At 41.1% G+C, this 19162-nt stretch overlaps 1 protein-coding gene across 1 annotated transcript in view; it reads right to left on the bottom strand.

Moving 5' to 3' along the window:
- The window catches only part of SPAG1 (sperm associated antigen 1), a 71564-nt gene that overhangs the window by 20514 nt on the left and 31888 nt on the right, over positions 1 to 19162 (bottom strand). The window lies entirely within an intron of this gene.

Below are 19162 nucleotides of genomic sequence, written 5' to 3'. Positions count from 1 at the left end.
GGATGCGGGAAGTGAGCGTTTGCATCATCAGAAGAAACTACCGCGGAGGCCGCGGGGGCGCCCGGCGCAGAGGGCGGGATCGCGGGGAAGCCGGGCCAGCACCGCCCCCGCGGGCGGAGCCGCGGCCCCCGACCTCCCGGGCTCGTCCTCTGGGGCCCCTGTGGCTTCCTGAGGACACGGTTCCAGGGCTCCTGACTGAAGCCAGCCCCGTATTTAACTCTTTAAATGCTGAAGGGCTTGTGACGTGGAAACGAGCATAATCAAACCCGTTCCCTTCATCAAACCAAACCTAGCGAGATCTTGCAAATTACATACTTCCTTCCATTTACAACTGGTCAATGAAGCCATGGAGTTACTAAAGCTTGATCGATACAATAACTGCACCCTAGATTAGGGTACCTTTCCTTATTTGAGAGTATTGGGAGAAAAAGATCATTTGAAAGAAAGAGTCAAAGGGCTTTTTAAGTCATTTTAAAGTGAATTTAGTAAAGAAGTCACATAAAATAGTAACCTAGTTTTTGAGCTTAGAGGGAGCCTTAAAAACACAGTAAATTTTCCATTCCAATACCTCATTCAAACTAAAAATTCCTTTGATTCTGATTGAAAGATTTCAGATATTTATAGCTTTAGTAATTGATTATTGAAATTTTAAAAAGGATAATTATTGGGTCTAGTGTTTTTAAATATGAACATGATGTAGAAATATTTCATTGATAGGTGTCGCATCAATATTAAAAACAAGGGCATCAATATTAAAAACAAAACATTTCAAAGCACTGTTAAAGAGCACTTAAATACCTAGATTTCCAAGCTTTCTCTCTTTTTTTTTTTTTTTTTTGTCCTTTTTGTCTTTTTTTGTGACCGGCAACGGATCGCAACCCTCAGTGTTGTGCCCGTACCGGACTGGGACCGGCAATGGGATCGCAACCCTCGGTGTTGCAACCGCACCTCACTCAGCCAGTGAGCCGCCGGTCTGTATGCGGGATCCGAACCCTCGGCCGGAGCGCCGCTGGGCTCCCAAGCGGCACACTGTAGCAGTGCGCCACCGGGCCGGCCCCCAAGCTTTCTCTTTTAACAAATTCTAATCTGATTTTTAATGGATATACTTTTTCCATTCTCTTTCATGAATGGTATAAAGCCAAGATCTGAAGCACAAAGACGGGGGGAATAGAAAACCACAATTACCTAAGTGAAAATAAATGATCACCTTACGGCAAACACTGAGTGCAAAACACAGTAATTAATACCATTTTCTATACAGCAGAATAACATCCAATTTGGATCACCAACCAAAAAGGGTTTACGTTTTAAAACAATAAAAAGATTTTGTCGTAGAGAGAAATCCACAGACCAAAGCCAACAGGATTATTAGAGCAAGGTTCCAGTTTACATCTGGTGTCTGTGACACAAATCCTCACCCAGAAACCAGATGGAAGCACAAGTCAGCATCAGCAGAAACAATGGAGAACTTAGTATTATTTTCCATCTCCTTGTAGGGTATCCCCTAATGTCTGACCAATACTACCATTAAATATGCAGCTTATTTAGAACTTAGTATGGGTCAAGACCTTTACATACCTTGTCATTAATTCTCATACCAAGTATTTTCATTCCCACTTTACAAATGAGGCAACAGAGACAAAAGGAAGAATCCACCTAAGTACAGAGAGCTAGAAACCAGCATAACTGGGATTTGAACTGAATACAAAACTGTACCTCTTTCCTTAAGATTGGAATGTCCCTGAACAACTTCAGCAGTCTCTGGAAAGGTAAGCAGAAGCCCAAACATGAAAGACCTGTGAGTCTTGTTGGGTACCTGTGAGTCCTGTTGGGTATTACTACCTCTGGGGCATTCCAGAGGGGCTGTTCAGGAGGTGGCTCCATATGTAGATCAGAGGAATGGCTTTATCCAGAGACAATGACTTGGGCGTTGCCAGCATATAAAGATCATACAAGTTTGGGTGTGGATGGGAGCCTCCCAAGGATCCCTGAAAAATATAAACACTTAAAGGATGAGCAGAGGAAGAACCTCTAATGTAAATAGAGGAATGCCTATAAATGAGAGAAAACCAGGAGGGTGTAATGCCTCAGAAATCAAGAGTATTTCAGAAAGAAAGGAGTCAACTATAACAAACATAAAAGCAAGTCAACTGTAGTCTTGGATCAGATAGTTGGGGTAATTGGTAGATGCAAAAATCCTCAACAAGGGCCGGCCCGGTGGCACACTGCTACAGTGCGCTGCTTGGGAGCACGGCGGCGCTCCCGCCGGGGGTTCAGATCCCACATACGGACCGGTTCCCGCTCACTGGCTGAGCGAGGTGCGGGCGTGGCACCAAGGGTTGCGATACTGTTGCCGGACACGAAAAAAGACAAAAAGAAAAAAAAAAAATCCTCAACAAAACTAGCTAACTTGATTCTTCCTCTGCTCATCCTTTAAGTGTTCGTATTTTTCAGGGATCAATTAATGTCAGCACACCACATTAACAGAACAAAAGAAAAAAACACATAATCATCACAATTGAAGCTGAAAAGACTTCAATTGGACAAAATGCAACACCCTTTCATGATTAAAAAACACTCAGAAAACTAGGAACAGAAGTGAAATTCCTCAATATGATAAAGTACATTGTAAAAAAAACCACAGCTACCATTATATTCAATGATGGAAAAATAAAAGCTTTCACTCAAAGATCAGCAACAAGACAAAGATGCCCATTTTCACCAGGGCTATTCAACACTGTACTAGAAGTAGCTTGATCACTTAGGTAAGACAATGAAATAAAAGGTACCCATATTGGAAAGGAAGAAGTAAAACTATCTCTATTTGTAAATGACATGATCCTATATATACAGAAAATTCCAAAGAATCAACCAAAAAAAAAAAAAAAAAAAAAAAACCACAAAAAATCCCCCAAAACTCTAGTGGAGCTAATAAACAAATTCAGCAAAGTTGCAGAGTATAAGATCAACCCACAAAGATTAGTATTTCTATACACCAGCAATGAACAGTCCAAAATGGAAATTAAGAAAATTCTATTTATAATAGCATCTGAGCTAGCCAGTTAGCTTAGTTGGTTAGCATGTGGTACTAATAACAACAAGGTCTAGGGTTCGATCCCTGTACCAGCAGCAAATATATATACATATATATATATATATATATATATATATATATATATAAAATAGCATCCAAAAGAGTCTGGCCAGTTAGCTCAATTGGTTAGAGCACAGTGTCATAACACCAAGGCCAAGGGTTTGGGTCCCTGTACCAGCAAGCCACCAAAAAAACAAAAACAAAACAAACAAACAAACAAAAAGATAAAAAAAACTTAGGAATGAATTTAACCAAAGAGATAAAAGACTTGTACAGTGAAGACTAAAAAATATTGCTGAAAAAAATTAAAGATGACAAATAAATGGAAAGGCATCATGTGATCATGAATAGAAAGACTTAAAGTTGTTAAGATTAAGATGTCAATACTACCCACACCAATCTACAGATTCAACGTAATCCCTATCAAAAATTTTTTGCAGAAATGGAAAAGACAGGCCGAGCCCGTGGTGCACTCGGGAGAGTGCGGCACTGGGAAGCGCAGCAGCGCTCCCGCTGCGGGTTCAGATCCTATATAGGGATGGCCGGTGCGCTCACTGGCTGAGTGCGGCGCGGCCGGTCTCAAAAGAGGACAAAAAAAAAAAAAGAAATGGAAAAGACAATTCTTAAATTCATATGGAATTGTAAGGAGTCCAGAATAGTCAAAATGATCTTGAAAAAAAAGAACAAAATTGAAGAGTTCATGCTTCTTGAATTCAAAACTTACTAAAAGCTACAGTAATCAAAACAGTGTGGCACTGGCATAAGGACAGACACATAGACAAATAGAGTAGAATTGAGAGTCCAGAAATAAACCCATACATCTATGGCCAATTGATTCTTGACAAGGGTCCCAAGTCTATTCAAAAGGGAAAGAACAGTTTCTTTAACAAATGATGCTAGGAAAACTTGATTTCCATATGCTAATCACAAACAAAAAACACACAAAACTAAGTTGGACCCCCATCTTACACCATATATAAGAATTAATCAAAACGGATCAATGACTAAATGTAAGAACTAAAATCATAATAATCTTAGAAAACATAGAGGTAAAACTTCACAACCTTAGATATGACAATAAATTAATTCTTACATATGACACCAAAAGCACAAGCAACAAAAGAAAAAATAGATAAATTGAACTTTATCAAAATTAAAAACTTTTGTGAGTCAAAGGAAATTACCAAGAAAGTAAAAAGACAAACCACAGAATGGGAAAAATATTTACAAATTATATATCTGATAAAGGTCTAGTATCCAGAAAATATAAAGAATGCTTACAACTCAACAATTAAAAAAACAAATAACCCAATAAAAAAAATGGGCAAAGGACTTGAATAGACATTTCTCCAAATATATAAAATGGCTAACAAGCACATGAAATTATGGTCAACATAATTAGTTATTAGGGAAATGCAAATCAAAACCATATGGAAATACCACTTCATACTTATTAGGATGGCTATAATCAAAAAGACAGACAATAACAAGTGTTGACAAGGATGTGGAGAAATTGGAACCCTCATATGTTCCTGGTGGGAATCTAACTGGTATAGCTACTTTGAAAAACAGTCAGCAGTTCCTCAAGATGTTAAACATAGACTTACCACATAAACCAGAAATTCTACTCCCAATTAACCCAAGAAAATTTAAAACATCTGTTCAGACAAAAATTTGTACATAAATGTTCATGACGGCATCATTCATAATAGCCAAAAAGTAAAAACTACCCAAATGTCCACCAACAGATGAATAAAGAAAATGTAGCATTATCCATACAATGGAGTATTATTTGTACATAAAAAAGAATAGAGTACTGATACTTGCTGCAGCATGAATGAACCCTGAAAACATTAAGCTAAGCAAAAGAAGACAGATGCAAAAGGATACACATTGTATGATTCCATTTAAACAGAATATTCACAAATAGACAAATCCATAGAAACAAAAGATCAGTGGTTCCCAAGAGTCAAGGGAAGGGCAGAATGGGGAATAACTATCAATAGGTATTGGATTTATTTTTGAGATGATCAAAATGTTCTGGAATTTGGGGCTGGCCAGTGGCTCACTTGGGAGAGTGCAGTGCTTATAACACCAAGGCCATGGGTTTGGATCCCTATATGGGGATGGCCAGTTGGCTCACTTGGGAGAGCGTAGTGCTGACAACAGCAAGTCAAGGGTTAAGATCCCCTTACCGGTAATCTTTAAAAAAAAAAAAAAAAAAAGTTCTGGAATTAGTCATGATAGTTGTACAATCTTGTGAATACACTAAAATCTACTGAATTGTAAAAGGATGAACTTAGTATGATGCTGATAACACCAAGGTCAAGGGTTTGGATCCCCTTATGGGCCAACCACCAAAAAAATTTATAATAAAAATAAATAAAAAGGATGAATTTTATGATATATGACTTATATTTCAATTTTTTTTCTTTTTTTCTTTTTAAATTTTATTTATTGAATCAAAATCGATTATATATATTTTGGAGGTTCAACATTGAGATATGTTGATCAAATCAATATTACTAGCATATGTATTGTTAGAAATTGTAATTATGCTTTATGCCCCTTGTCCAATCTCTCCCCTTCCCCCATTACCTCCCCCTCCCCCCTCTAATTACCCTAGATTTCTTCTCTCCTTCTGAAAGAATCATGGTTACTCTGTTAATTTGTTGCCTGGATGATCTGTCCAATGCTGAGAGATGTGATCGAGTCCCCCAATATTATCATAGAACAGATGCTGCTTCTGTCACTCTGAAATGGGCTTGGTGGAAAGAGACATCCTCTTCTTTTCTTTGACTCTGCTGGTGACTCTCCTTGCGTGAATGCACTCTAGTGGTTGGTGGACCATTTGTGTGGTGCTTGTGATGTCTAGTTGCTTTCGCAGCAGCCATGGTTATTACGGAAGCTGCAGTGGGCCACCTACATGGAGGTGCTGTTTCTGGTATGCTCCTTGGCACTGGCAGTATGCCTGGTTGTGGAGTGTCTCTGGTCCCTGGGCAGGCCCCAAGTCACTGGTGCCATGTGTCAGGTTGTGGGAGGTGTGTCCAGTCTCCTTCTCCATGCTTCGGGACACCAGGCCCCGAGACGCTGGCACAGTGTGCCTGGTTGTGCGAGAGATGTCCAGTCCCCTTATCTTTGCCTCAGGTCACTGGGTGGGCCCCAAGGCGCTGGCACGGTGTGTCTGGTTGAGGGAGGGTAGTCTGGTCCCCTTCTCCATGCCCCAGGTCTCTGGGTGGGCCCCAAGGCACTGGTGTGGCATGCCTGGTTGTGGGAAGAGGGTCCAATCCCTGTCTCCAGGCCCCAGGTGGGCCCTGAGGCACTGGCATGGTGTGCCTGGTTGTGGGAGGGTGGTCCAGTCCTCTTCTCCATGCCTTGGGTCCCCGGCGGGCCCCAAAGCACTGGTGTGGTGTGCTTGGTTGTGGGAGAGAGGTCTGGTCCCCTTCTCCATTCCCTGGGTCCCTGGGTGGGCTCCAAGGTGCTGGCATGGTGTGCCTGGTTGTAGCAGGGTGGTCCAGTCTCCTTCTCCATGCCTCGGGTCCCTGGGCAGGCCTCAAGACACTAGCTTGGTGAGCCTGGTTGTGGGAGAGAGGTCCAGTCCCCTTCTCCATGCCCTGGGTCCCTGGGTGGGCCCCGAGGCACTGGCATGGTGTGCCTGGTTGTGGGAGTAGGGTCTGGTCCCCGGCTCCACACCTTGGGTCACTGGGCAGGACCCAAGGTGCTGGCTAGGTGTGCCTGGTTGTGGAAGAGAGGTCCCCTTCTCCATACCTCGGATCCCCATGCTGGCCCCAAGGCACTGGCACAGTTTGCCGGGAAGTGGGAGTGGGGTCCAATCCCCAGATCCAAGCCTCCCGTTCCCAGGCAGGCCTCAAGGATCTGGTGGTGTGCCTGGGCTGGAACTAATTTTTTGTCCTTTGCTTCTAACACAGGGGAACTTCCTGTGGGAACCTGTACTTGAGCTGTGTGGTTGTTTAAATTGCTGCTTTGCTGCTGTTTCCCTAGGGAAGGCTTTTTGTGCAGCTCAGGGTTTAATGGTTGATCTTATAGGTACTTCCGGCTCTCCAGAGACCCGGTGGGTCTGTGTTCTGTAGAATCTTTGATCTGGGCCTGAGTCTTTTCATCAAACTGCACCCCATGCAATTCTGCATTCCCAACCATTCTCCTCTGAGTGGTCCTGTGCTGACTGGGGGCAGGTCGGCTATCCTTGCTGTGTCCCAGTGTTCTCCTGGTGTTCCCATCTCGCCCACCACCCATGCTCCAAACACTTCCCATGGGACAGGCCCAGTGCCATCCCTTGCAATAACTCACCAGCCTCTGAGTGGCTCCTTTTTTCAGTTGTTCTGGCTCCTCGCTCAGGCATGGGTCCATGGGAACCTTATTAGTGGTCTTGCTGTCCTGGGGGCCACCAAGGTCCTCTTCTCTCCTGCTGCCTCCAAGTAACTCCATCTGAAGGGCACAGCTGCGGCTTCTGCCAGCTCCTGCTCCATGCACTCAGCAACTCGAGCCTTAACGCAGCCGTGGCCCGAAATGCTCAGGGCAGCTTTTTCTTTCTCTTATCATGGCTTCTCCCACCTTCATGAACTCCATAGATCTCTCCTCCTCTTCCCCTGAGCTCCAGCGGCCCCAGCTTGGCTGATGTTACATTTTTATAGTTGTAAATTGGTTTATTTGTGGGACAGAGTGACGCTGGTAACCGTCTATTCCACCATCTCAATCAGAACTTCCTAAATCTCAATTTTTTAAAAAAAGTGTTGGGGGCTGGCTGGTTAGCTCAGTTGGTTAAAGCACGGTGTTAGAAGACCAAGGCCCAGGGTTCATATCCCTATACCAGCCGGCTGCCAGAAAAAATTTTTAAAAAAAGAATAAAGTGTTTATTTCACCTTACCCTTAACAACAAAGAATATTCTCTCTTTTTCTATCTTGGCTAATTAGGAGGAAAAAAGGAATCTATATTTAATTTTCATTTTTTAATAGCAATAAAAATTTTTTGATCATTTACACTTCATCAGTGTTTTCTCTGTTCACATGCTCTGCCCCTTTTTGAACTGTCTTTTCATCTTTTTGTTACTGTTTTGTAAATTTTGATATTATGAGGTTATCAACAATTTGCCATTTTTCCTAGTCTGTCATTTGCCTTTTAGTTTTTTTATGGCACCTACAGGATTTCATTTTTACATAATCAGAATTATTCTCCTTTGTCTTTACAATTTTGTTTGTTGTTTTAACTCTTACAAATGCCCATGTTTGGGCCCAAGGTATGGAGTGGTAACCTGACCCCTCCTACAACCAGGCACACCACCAGCGCCAAGGAGCATACCAAAAACATCACTTCCATGTGGGTGGCTCACCACAGCCACCACAATAACCACAGCTGCCACGAAAGTGGCGAGACGTCACAACCACCATGCAAATGGTCCACCAGCCCCTGGAGTGCATTGACAGGAGAATGTCCAGCAGAGACCAAAGAAAAGAAGGGGATGTCTCTCTCCACAAAGCCCATTCCAGAGTGACAGAAAAAGCAACTGTTCTATGATAATATTGGGGTAGCTGAACACACCTCTCAGCATTGGACAGATCATCTAGCCAACAAATCAACAGAGTAACCACTACTCTTTCAGAAGGAGAGAAGAAATCTAGGGTTATCAGGGGTGGGAGGGGGGAGGGAGAGATTGGACAAGGGTCATAAAGAATAAGCACAATTTGTAACAATATACATACTAGTAATATTGATTTGATCAACATATGTCAACACTGAACCCCCAAAATAAGTATAATCAATTATGATTCAATAAAAAAATTAAAAAATAAAGAAATGCCCACCTTCCATTCTAGGACAAGAGAAATGCCTATCTATATTTTATTCTTCTGTTTATGAGTAACTTTAATCTTCTTATATTTCATATTTAATTGGGGAATAAGCAAGAGCACTACCAGGGGCGAGACGCTCACTTTCCTCTCATTGCTTCTCACAGGCTCTGTAAGGAGATAGATGGAATAAATACCAAAGTCTCTAACAGCTCCAGTTGTATGATGATGACCATTTCTCCTAAATGATCTCTTCTGCAGAAGGAAAACACAAATAGATGGAGAGCCTCTGAGAAAAAGCCCCAGATCTAACCATCCTGGCAAACAGGCAGGTATTTCTTGATAATAGTCCTTAGTAGGAGAGGTGATGAACACCTATCAGTTGTCTCATCTCAGTACCTGACACGGAATAGGCGCTCAAGAATTGTCAATTGTTAATTTAAGTCCATTGTTTATGTTATACCTCAGTCTGGATGAACTGGACCTGGCCAACCCGGGTGGAGCTTGTAAAGGGGCCACATTATCAATTAAGGTTACAAAACACTAATTGCTGCATTTTTCCATCATCCTCAGGGCTTCCTGGAACATATCTCATAATTACTAGTGATTCTTTCTTGGAATGTGGTGAGAAGGGGAACACATGCAAAGATTCCAACTTGATAACTTCCCTCTGGGCTTTATTTTCCTAAAAGTGGCCTGGATTGCTTCTCTCATGTCCAAAGCTCTAGGACCTCTTTTTACATGTCATCTAACAATGTAACTTGGTAGAGATGAGCAGAACCTAGTTCAACTGATTTCATTTCATTTTAGGATAAAAGGATTACTTTTAAATTTCCAAATATGTATTCTACTTCAGGCTGATTTGTCTTCCTGTTTGTTAAATAAGAATTATAAGAGGCTTGGGCTGGCTGATTAGCTCAGTTGGTTAGAGCATAGCCCTATAACACCACGGTCATGGGTTCAGATGCCCATGCCAGCCAGCCAGAAAACAAAAACAAAAAACAGAATTAGAGGCCAATAAGGTAAAACAAAAGAAACAGCAACAAAGAATTACAGAAGGCCCTTGTTTTGGACTACATTCTTGCACTAGGCTCCAAAAGGCCAGACTAAAGAATCAAAACAGAGTCACCTCTGACTAAAGTTCCACATCACCAAACCCAAACTAAGTTGTTGCTTTACCTTCCAAGAAATCAGGAAAGAGAGATAACGGCCGGTTTCCCAAACAGGCCAGTTTATATCTTCAATAAGCATGATAGTGAAGTTCCCTCTCCTTTAATCCTTACAGAAAAAGGAGTAACCTGATGTTAACTCGTCAGCTATTTTTCCATTGTTCTGTCTCCTCGTTTCCAACTTACAAAGTAAGTAACTTTGAAATGACCAATCTGCTTTCTGTTCTTTGTGTCTGCTTTCTTCAGCCCTGTTTCTGTGTATAAAGCCCAACCTCTTTTGATCAGCTCATTGGAACACTTACTCTATTTTATGGAACGACCAATTCTAGAATTGTAATAAAGCCAACTTAGATCTTTAAATTTGTTGTAATGTTGTCCTTTGACATTACAAAAGGAAACTAAAATATATACTCTTTCTATCAATATATTTTTGTTTTCTGAATCTTACATATTTCATATATTACCTAATCTACAAAATAATTATGGGGTAAGGCATGAAGGACAAGATCAGAAATGGTTCTCTTAAAGCTCTGGCTGTTTGGAGATCTGAATGGGAAAACTGCTTCTCTTTGGGACTGATCTTAGGAATGACCACCTACCTTAGAGAAAAATATCTTATCAATTTGTTAAATGATGTTACAATACAATAATCCTGACTCAGATTTCTAATCACAGAAGTGGTATTAGTGCATTTTTTTACACGATTACCGCTTTCCTGCTTAACTCCATTTGTGAGGAAGGCCTTTTAGTTTCAAAAACGATCACCGTAGTTTTTAACTCACTTGGTCCTCAACGTAAGTTCTGTTTCTGATAAGAGTTCTTGGTGAGCACAGGAGTGGAAAACACCAAATTATGTCTGTTTCTTTGACAATGTAGCCAGGGTTTTACTCTCTTACTTGGCATCCAGGAACCACTTTTAAAGGACAGACTTTGGAGTCACACAGATTTGGGACCATATCTCAACCATGTAACTTATAACCTGTGCCAATGTGGCAAAAGTAACTCAATGTGGCAAGTAACTTAACCATTCTAAGCTTCCATTGCCTAACCTATAAAATTATGGACAGTTATAGCTCCCCTGAGGATTAAATAAAATAATCTATGTAAAGTACATCATAGTTCTTCAAATATGCTAATCATTCAAAAATAATAAAGAGAGGATAGTTCTTGTTAAGATGGAGTAAACACACTCCACTCTGTCTGTCCCACTGAATGCAATGAAAAACCTAGAACAGAATTCATGGAGCAGCCATGAGAGGACACTGAAAATTTAATGGTTGCAAGCAGATGGGAGAAAGAAACCAGAACTCGAAATACCACCAAACGAGCAGTGAGTTTCTCATTTTTCTTTCTTCTGGTATCTCCTGGCCTGAACTCAAAGGCAGCATAAAGCCCAGAACTGGCCATTCGGTGTGGACAGAAAAAGCTTCAGGAGAAGCTATCTATATATTTATCTCTATCAAAAAGACAGTTGATCCTATAGTAGAAAGAGTTGGGGAAATTCCCTGTTTCTTTTGTTTGGTTTTTCCATTCCTTCCCATCCCAGCTCTCAAGCAATCCTGCAGCAGTTGCAGTGGCAGCCAAGCAGGTACCTAAAATTGGGAGGGAGGGGAACTCCTATCTCTGGTCAGAGGAACTGTGGTCCTAACAATGTCAGGGGACTCTTTATTGCTTTTTTCCTCTCCCCGTTCTCTTGCTGCTCAGTCCTGGGGGGCACACAGTCATGGGAAGTGCACAATAGAATGGAAAAATTAAGGCCAGGCTTTCTAGCCAGAGGAAGAGGAAGGGAAACCTCTTGGAGCCAGAAAGTGTAGAGAAGACTGAAAAGAGGAGGGAACTCAAAAACACAATCACATAAAATTGTATATGAACTCCTGGGCTCACCTTTCAGGTCATCCATATACATAAACCTGACCCTAAACATCATACTACAACTTTTGAGAACTAAATTACAAGAGAAGATCACCCCCCAGGACCCAGTAATACACAAGTGGGACAGATCCAAATAGCACTGGAAAGGTTTAAAAATTAAACTGGCAGTAGAACCACAGTCTGCAGAAGTCAAGTAGGAAAACTGATACCTGAGCCTATCCAGTTAACTGCTAAAAAAATAAAATAAAATAAACATTCTCCATAGGATTTAAACAAGACTGAAAATCTCATTACATAATATTCAAAATTGCCTACATACTGTCAAAAAATTACTTGACAAATGAGGAATAAAGAAAATCTCAGTATTTGGCAAGGAAAAACACAATCAAGTGATGCCAAACCCCAGATAACACAGATGCTGTGAACTCCCCAATGAAAACTTTAAAGTGACTATCATAACCATGCTCCAAGATATAAAGTCAAACACTCTTGAAATGAATAGAAGACTAAAAAGCTTTGCAGAGAAATAAAAGATTTTTTTTTTTTAAAAAAGAACCAAATAAAATTTTAGAATGGAAAAATACAATAACCAAAATAAAAAATTCAGTGAATGGGTGCAACAGCAGAATTGAGAAGACAGAAAAAGTCAGCAAACTTGTATCTATCCGTAGAAATTACTCAATCTCAACAATAGAGAGAAAAAAATTAGAAAAAGAAAAAAAGAACAGAGCCTCAAGGACTTATAGGACAATACTAAATGGCCTAACAGTTGTGTCATAAAAGTCCCAATGGGAGAAGAGAAATAGTGTTGCCCAGAAAAAAATCTCTGAAGAAATAATGGCTGACAACTTCCAAAATTTGGTAAAGACATAAACTTACAGACTGAAGAAGCTCATCATACCCCAAAGGGGTAAATTAGTTGGAGTGAGCAGGACTGAAGCCATGTTGGGACCTAAAACAGCATGAGCTTTAGAACAACAACAAAAAAAAAAACACTACAGTTTTTTTCTTAGCATGTATTTCTGAGTTCCCCTTTCTCCCATGGCGATATTTTAAACCTTGGTTATGGGGCGACATTATTTACATAAATGTAAAGTTGTTTCCCAGTCAGCCTGGAGCTGCAGACTTGCCATGAGACATGAACTTTCCAGATCCTGAGAAACTAAGGAAGACATCAATAAAGCTGTGCTGATTCTACCCCAAAGCAAAATTCTGCCAGACCCTAAGATAGCATCAAGGATGAGAGCAGAAGCCAGAAGTAGCCTTGGCAAGAATTTGCACCTGGCGTCTAACATGGCCCCCTCCCTCCTGTTTTTCACTTCCCCCATTCCATTCTCTCAATGTCCTCTTTAAAAAACCCTCAATAAATATGAGTCTTTGAGGGCCAGCCCGGTGGCGCACTGCTACAGTGCGCCGCTTGGGAAACGTGGTGGCGCTCCCACCGAGGATTCGGATCCCACATACAGACCAGTTCCCGCTCACTGGCTGAGTGAGGGGCGGGCGCAGCGCCGAGGGTTGCAATCCCGTTGCCAGTCCCGGTCCGGTACGGGTGCGACACTGAGGGTTGCAGTCCGTTGCCGGACATGAAAAAAAAAAAAAATTAATTAATTAATTAAATAAATAAATATGAGTCTTTGAGATGGCTTTAGTCTGGCCATTCTCTTTTGGGTTTACTAGAGAGGTGGGTTAGCCTAACATCTCTCCTCAGGTCACTGGTATTCCTGAGTAAAAGCTGACTTCCATTTTTGCCAACATTTGACTTTCCAGTCTTTTGTTTTCATTTGGTTCAGGCAGCAAGACTTGGGTTCTGGTGAACCTAAGCCAGGAGCTGAATGTCCTGGGATAACAGATTTTGGCAAGCCAAGCAAGGGTTTTTATAGGGGGCAAGCAGCTGGACTTGGGTGCAGTAACAAATTTAAAGAAGCTGACATATAGACATATCATAAACTGCTGAAAAATAAAGATGAAGAAAAAAATCTTGAAAGAGCCAGAGAAAAACAATATATCATATACAGGGGAACAACAATTTGAATAGCAATGGATTTCTCATCAAAAACATGGAAGAGGGCTGGCCAGTTAGCTCAGTTGGTTAGAACATGTTGTTGTAACACCAAGGTTAACGGTTTGGATCCCCAAACCACCCAGCCACCAAAACAAAACGAAATAAAAAAAACCATGATGGACAGAAGGCAGCAGAATTTTTTTTTTTTGGCACCTAGCAGGTAATTTACCCTTGATCCTGGTGTTACCAGCACCACACTCTAACCAAGTGAGCTCAATGGCTAGCCCCACAAAATATTTAAAGTACTGAAAGAAAAGAAATATCAATATGGAATTCTATGGCCAGCAAAAATATCCTTCAGAAATGAAGATGAAATAAAGACATCCTCAATAAAGGAAACCTAAGAGAATTCATCTCTAGCAGAACTTCTTTAAAAGAAATGCTAAAGGAACTCCTTCAGATGTAAGGGAAATGATAATAGAAGGAAACTTGGAATATCAGGAATGAAGGAAGAGCAAAAAAATAACAAATATCTGAGTAAATAAAATAGGCTGTTTTTCTCTTCTTATAAACTCTTTAAAACACGTAGAAAGGTTGAAAGCATAAATCATAGTATTTTCTGATGGGGTTTTCAATGAACGTAAATGTAACACATATGATAACTACAACATAAAGGAAAAGGGTAAAGGGACTGATATAATGGTTAAGTTTTTACATTACACTTGAAGTGGTAAAATATTAATTCTAAGTAGAATGTGGAAAATTAAGTGTGTGCGTGTGTGTATATATATTTTTTGGTGGCTGGCCAATATGGGGAACCAAACCCTTGACCTTGGTGTTACAAGGCTGTGCTCTAACCAACTGAGCTAAATGGCCAGCCAAGTATGTATATTTAAATCCTTACAGAGACCACTAAGAGAATGTACAAAGAAATACAGTAAAAAATCTCAGGGCTGGCCAATTAGCTCAGGTGGTTAGAGCACAGCCTTATAACACCAAGGTCATGGGTTCAGATCCCCACCCAGGCCGGCCACCAAAACAAAATAACTCAATCAAACTGGCCAACTAGCTCAGTTTCTTAAGAACACAGTGTTACAATACCAAGGGTCAAGGGTTCTGATCCCTGCACTGGCCAGCCACCAAAAAACAAAAAAAAATTAAAATAAAAGCTAAACAATATTCAAACAATCCAAAAGAAGGCATGAAAATAGAAACAGTGGAAAAAATGGAGTGAAGAAACAGAAAAACAAGTAACACCTAAATACGAACATATCAATACTTTATTAAGTGTAAACGGAATAAAAATACTAATTATAAGAAAGAGAAAGTAACAATGGATAAAAAAAACAAGACTCAACTATATGCTGTCTAAAAAAACACTTTAGGGCCGGCCCGGTGGCGCACTCAGTAGAGTGCGGCGCTTGGGAGTGTGGCAGCGCTCCCGCCGAGGGTTCAGATCCCATATAGAGACCGGTCCACTCACTGGCTGAGCGCGGTGTGGGCGCGACACTGAGGGTTGCCAGTCATGGTACGGGCACGACACCGAGGGTTGCAATCCGTTACCGGTCAGGAAAAAAAAGACAAAAGGAAAAAATAAAATAAAAATAAAAAAACACTTTAATGAGATAGGTAGGTTAAAAGTAAGAGGATGGGAAAATTCATACAATGCAAATATTAATCCAAAGAATGCCAAAGTGGCTATATTAATATCAGATATCTGGAAGTAGACCGTAAGATAATAATAAAAAAAAAAATTAGACATAGTAAACTACAAAGAAAATAAAACTGCCAGAGAAAGAGAGGGACATTACATAATGAAAAAAGGATTAACTGTCCAAAAACACAGCAATCCTAAATGTGCACACACATAACAACTGAGCCTCAAAACACATGAAGCAAAAACTCATAGAAGTAAAAGGAGAAATGGACAAATTCACAACTGTAGATTACAATGCTCCTCTCTCAGTAAGAAATAAAACAAGTAAACAAAATCAGCAGAGATAAAGAACTGAGCAATATTATCAACCAAATCGATCTAGTTCTGAATACCAAACATTATCATAACAACATTATCAACCAAATCGACATTTATAAAATACCCCACCAAAAAACAACAAAAAAACAAATTTTTTTCAAGTATACATGGAATATTCATCAAGAAATTACATAACCAGTGTCATAAAACAAGCTTTAACAAATTTGAAAGTACCAACATAACACAAAGCATATTTTGTGACCTTAATGGAGATGTTTTTATTGTTGAAGTTCACCTGATTTTATCAGGAATGATAATTGAAGACACATACTGCCATGAAAGAAAGCTCACCTTTATTTGATGATTGACATCATCAAATAAAGAAACTGAATATGGAATTATGCATAATAATTTGTTTTGGACTACACTATAAAATGCTATGAGAGTTCATGAGTGGTGTGACAGCTTTGAAGAGATGAATGCCAAGTTGCAGTCAAGGCTAAAGGAATTATTGCATGTAGATGCTTCCAAGCTGGAATCATTAGCAGCAAAAAGCAAGCACTGGGACTTCCGGTCAAGATGGCGGAATAGACGGTCCCTAGCATCACTCTCTCCCACAAATCAACCAATTTAAACTATAAAAACATAACATCAAGTGCCTATGGAACAGGGAGACGTCCAGCGGGGAAGGCAGAAGCTCCGCGGAGACCACATGCCCTGCAGGGCCGCCATCACACGAACCGGCAGATAAGCTTCACCGCCACCACCAGGCTCCATTCCCAGCCCAGCCCAGTAAGCACAGAGTGGGGAGACATCTCGCAAGGGAGGCGGAGGCTCTGCAGAAACCACACACAATGTGGGGCCACCAGTGCATGATCCAGCAGGTAGGCTTCACCGCAGGCACCCGGCTCCATTCCCAGTCCGGCCTAGTGCGTTTGGAGAAGGGAGACGTCTGGCAGAGGAGGCAGGAACTGCACGGGGACCACACTGCTGCTGTGCAACCCAGCAGCCTGGCCCAATGTGTATGGAGCACAGAGACATCTAGCAAGGGAGACAGAAGCTCCATAGAGTCCACACACCCTGTGGGGGGGCCGCCGCGTGATCCAGCAGCAGGTAGGCTTCACCACGGCCACCCGGCTCCATCCCAAGCCCGGCCTAGCACGCGCAGAGCAGGGAGACATCCTGCAAGGGAAGGGGAAGCTCTGCAGAGACCACACCCTCTGCGGTGCCTCAGCGCATCCCAGCAGCCCGGGCCAGAGTGCACGGAACAGCAGAAGTCCAGCACGGGAGGTGGAAGCTCAGCAGAGACCACACACCCTGCGGTACCGCCCCGTGATCCAGCATTCCAGCAGAGTCCAAGCTGACCAGAGAGGTGGCTCCCCGGAGAGGCCCAAGACCTGAGGCAACCACACACGCAAGGCACTAGTGGCCAAATGAGCAGTCACTGAGATAGCCATACCAAATTGGCAACCACAGCAACATCTTAGTCAGGCAATAGTGTCAAACCTGGGGACTGTGAAACCCCCAGCCACAATGAATAAACATCAAAGAAAAGATACCAGAAATACGAAAAATCAAGAAAGTACACCACCAAAGGATAATAACTCTCAAGCTCTAGATCCTATAGAACAAGAAGCCCTTGAAATGACTGACAAGGAATTTCGAGTGATAATTCTAAGGAAACTGAATGAGATACATGAAAACTCAGCTAGACATCATAATGAAACGAGGAAAAGTATACAGGACCTGAAAGAGGAAATATACAAGGAAATCAATGTTCTGAAAAAAAAAATGTAGCAGAACTTGCCTAACTGAAGAAGTTATTCAGCGAAATAAAAAACACAATAGACAGTTTAACCAGCAGGCTTGCGGAAGTTGAAGAGAGAACCTCTGAACTTGAAGATGGGCTGTTTGAAATAAGACAAGCAGACAAAAAAAAAAAAAAAAGAAAGAAAGAAGAATCAAAGGCATTGAAGAAAATATGAGAGAGATATCAGACAACTTTAAGTGCTCAAATATCCGAGTCATGGGTATTCCAAAAGGGGAGGAAAAAGGAGATTGCATTGAAAACATATTCAACAAAATAGTGGCAGAAAACTTCCCAGGTATAGGAAAAATCACAGATCTTCAGATCCCAGGAGCTCAATGATCTCCAAACATATTCAACCCAAAAAGGTCTTCTCCAAGACATGTTATAGTCAAATTGGCAAAACTCAAAGACAAAGAGAGAATCTTAAAAGCTGCAAGAGAGAAGCGTCAAATCACCTGTAAGGGAGCCCCCATCAGGGGCATATTATAGTCAAAATGACTAAACTCAAGGACAAAGAGAGAATCTTGAAAGCTGCAAGAGAGAAGCGCCAAATCACCTATAAGGGGGCTCCAATCAGGTTAACGTCAGACTTCTCAACACAAACCCTAAAGGCTAGAAGGGAATGGGATGATATATTCAAAATACTAAAAGACAAAGATTGCCAGCCAAGAATACTCTACCCTGCAAGGCTGTCCTTCCGAAATGAAGGGCAAATAGTATATTTCTCAGACAAACAAAAACTGTGGGAGTTCACCACCACACGACCACCCTTACAAGAAATTCTCAAGGGAGTACTGGGTTTGGTTCCTGAAAAATAACTACCTCTACCATAAAAACCCAAGAAAAATCAAAACCCACTTTGTATAATAAAAATGGAATTCATGAAGAGGAAACAAACAAATAAAAAGGCTATCTACAACCCAAAGAACCAACAAACACAGAAAACAAACAGTAAATCAGAAAGCAAGGAACAAAAGACACCTAAGACAACCAAACAACAATCAATAAAATGCTAGGAATAAATCAACAGTTTTCAATACCAACTCTTAATATAAAAGGCTTAAATTCCCCAATCAAAAGACACAGACTGGCTGACTGGATGAGAAAGGAGGACCCAACTATATGCTGCCTTCAAGAGACCCACCTCACCCATAAAGACTCACATCGACTAAGAGTGAAAGGATGGAAAAAGATTTACCATGCAAACAGAAAAGAAAAACGAGCTGGAATAGCTATTCTCATATCTGACAAAATAGAGTTTAAACTAAAAACCATAAAGAGAGACAATGAGGGACACTACGTAATGATAAAAGGACTAATCCATCAAGAAGACATAACAATCATGAATATGTATGCACCCAATGGTGGAGCAGCCAGATTTATAAAACAAACCCTATTAGGCCTAAAGAAGGAAATAGACACTAATACCATAATA

The sequence above is a fragment of the Galeopterus variegatus genome, unplaced genomic scaffold (assembly GCF_000696425.1).
Source record: "Galeopterus variegatus unplaced genomic scaffold, G_variegatus-3.0.2 Scaffold1103, whole genome shotgun sequence".
Lineage (NCBI taxonomy): Eukaryota > Metazoa > Chordata > Mammalia > Dermoptera > Cynocephalidae > Galeopterus > Galeopterus variegatus.
The sequence above is the reverse complement of the archived record's forward strand: the minus strand, read 5'-3'. Positions and strand labels throughout refer to the sequence as shown.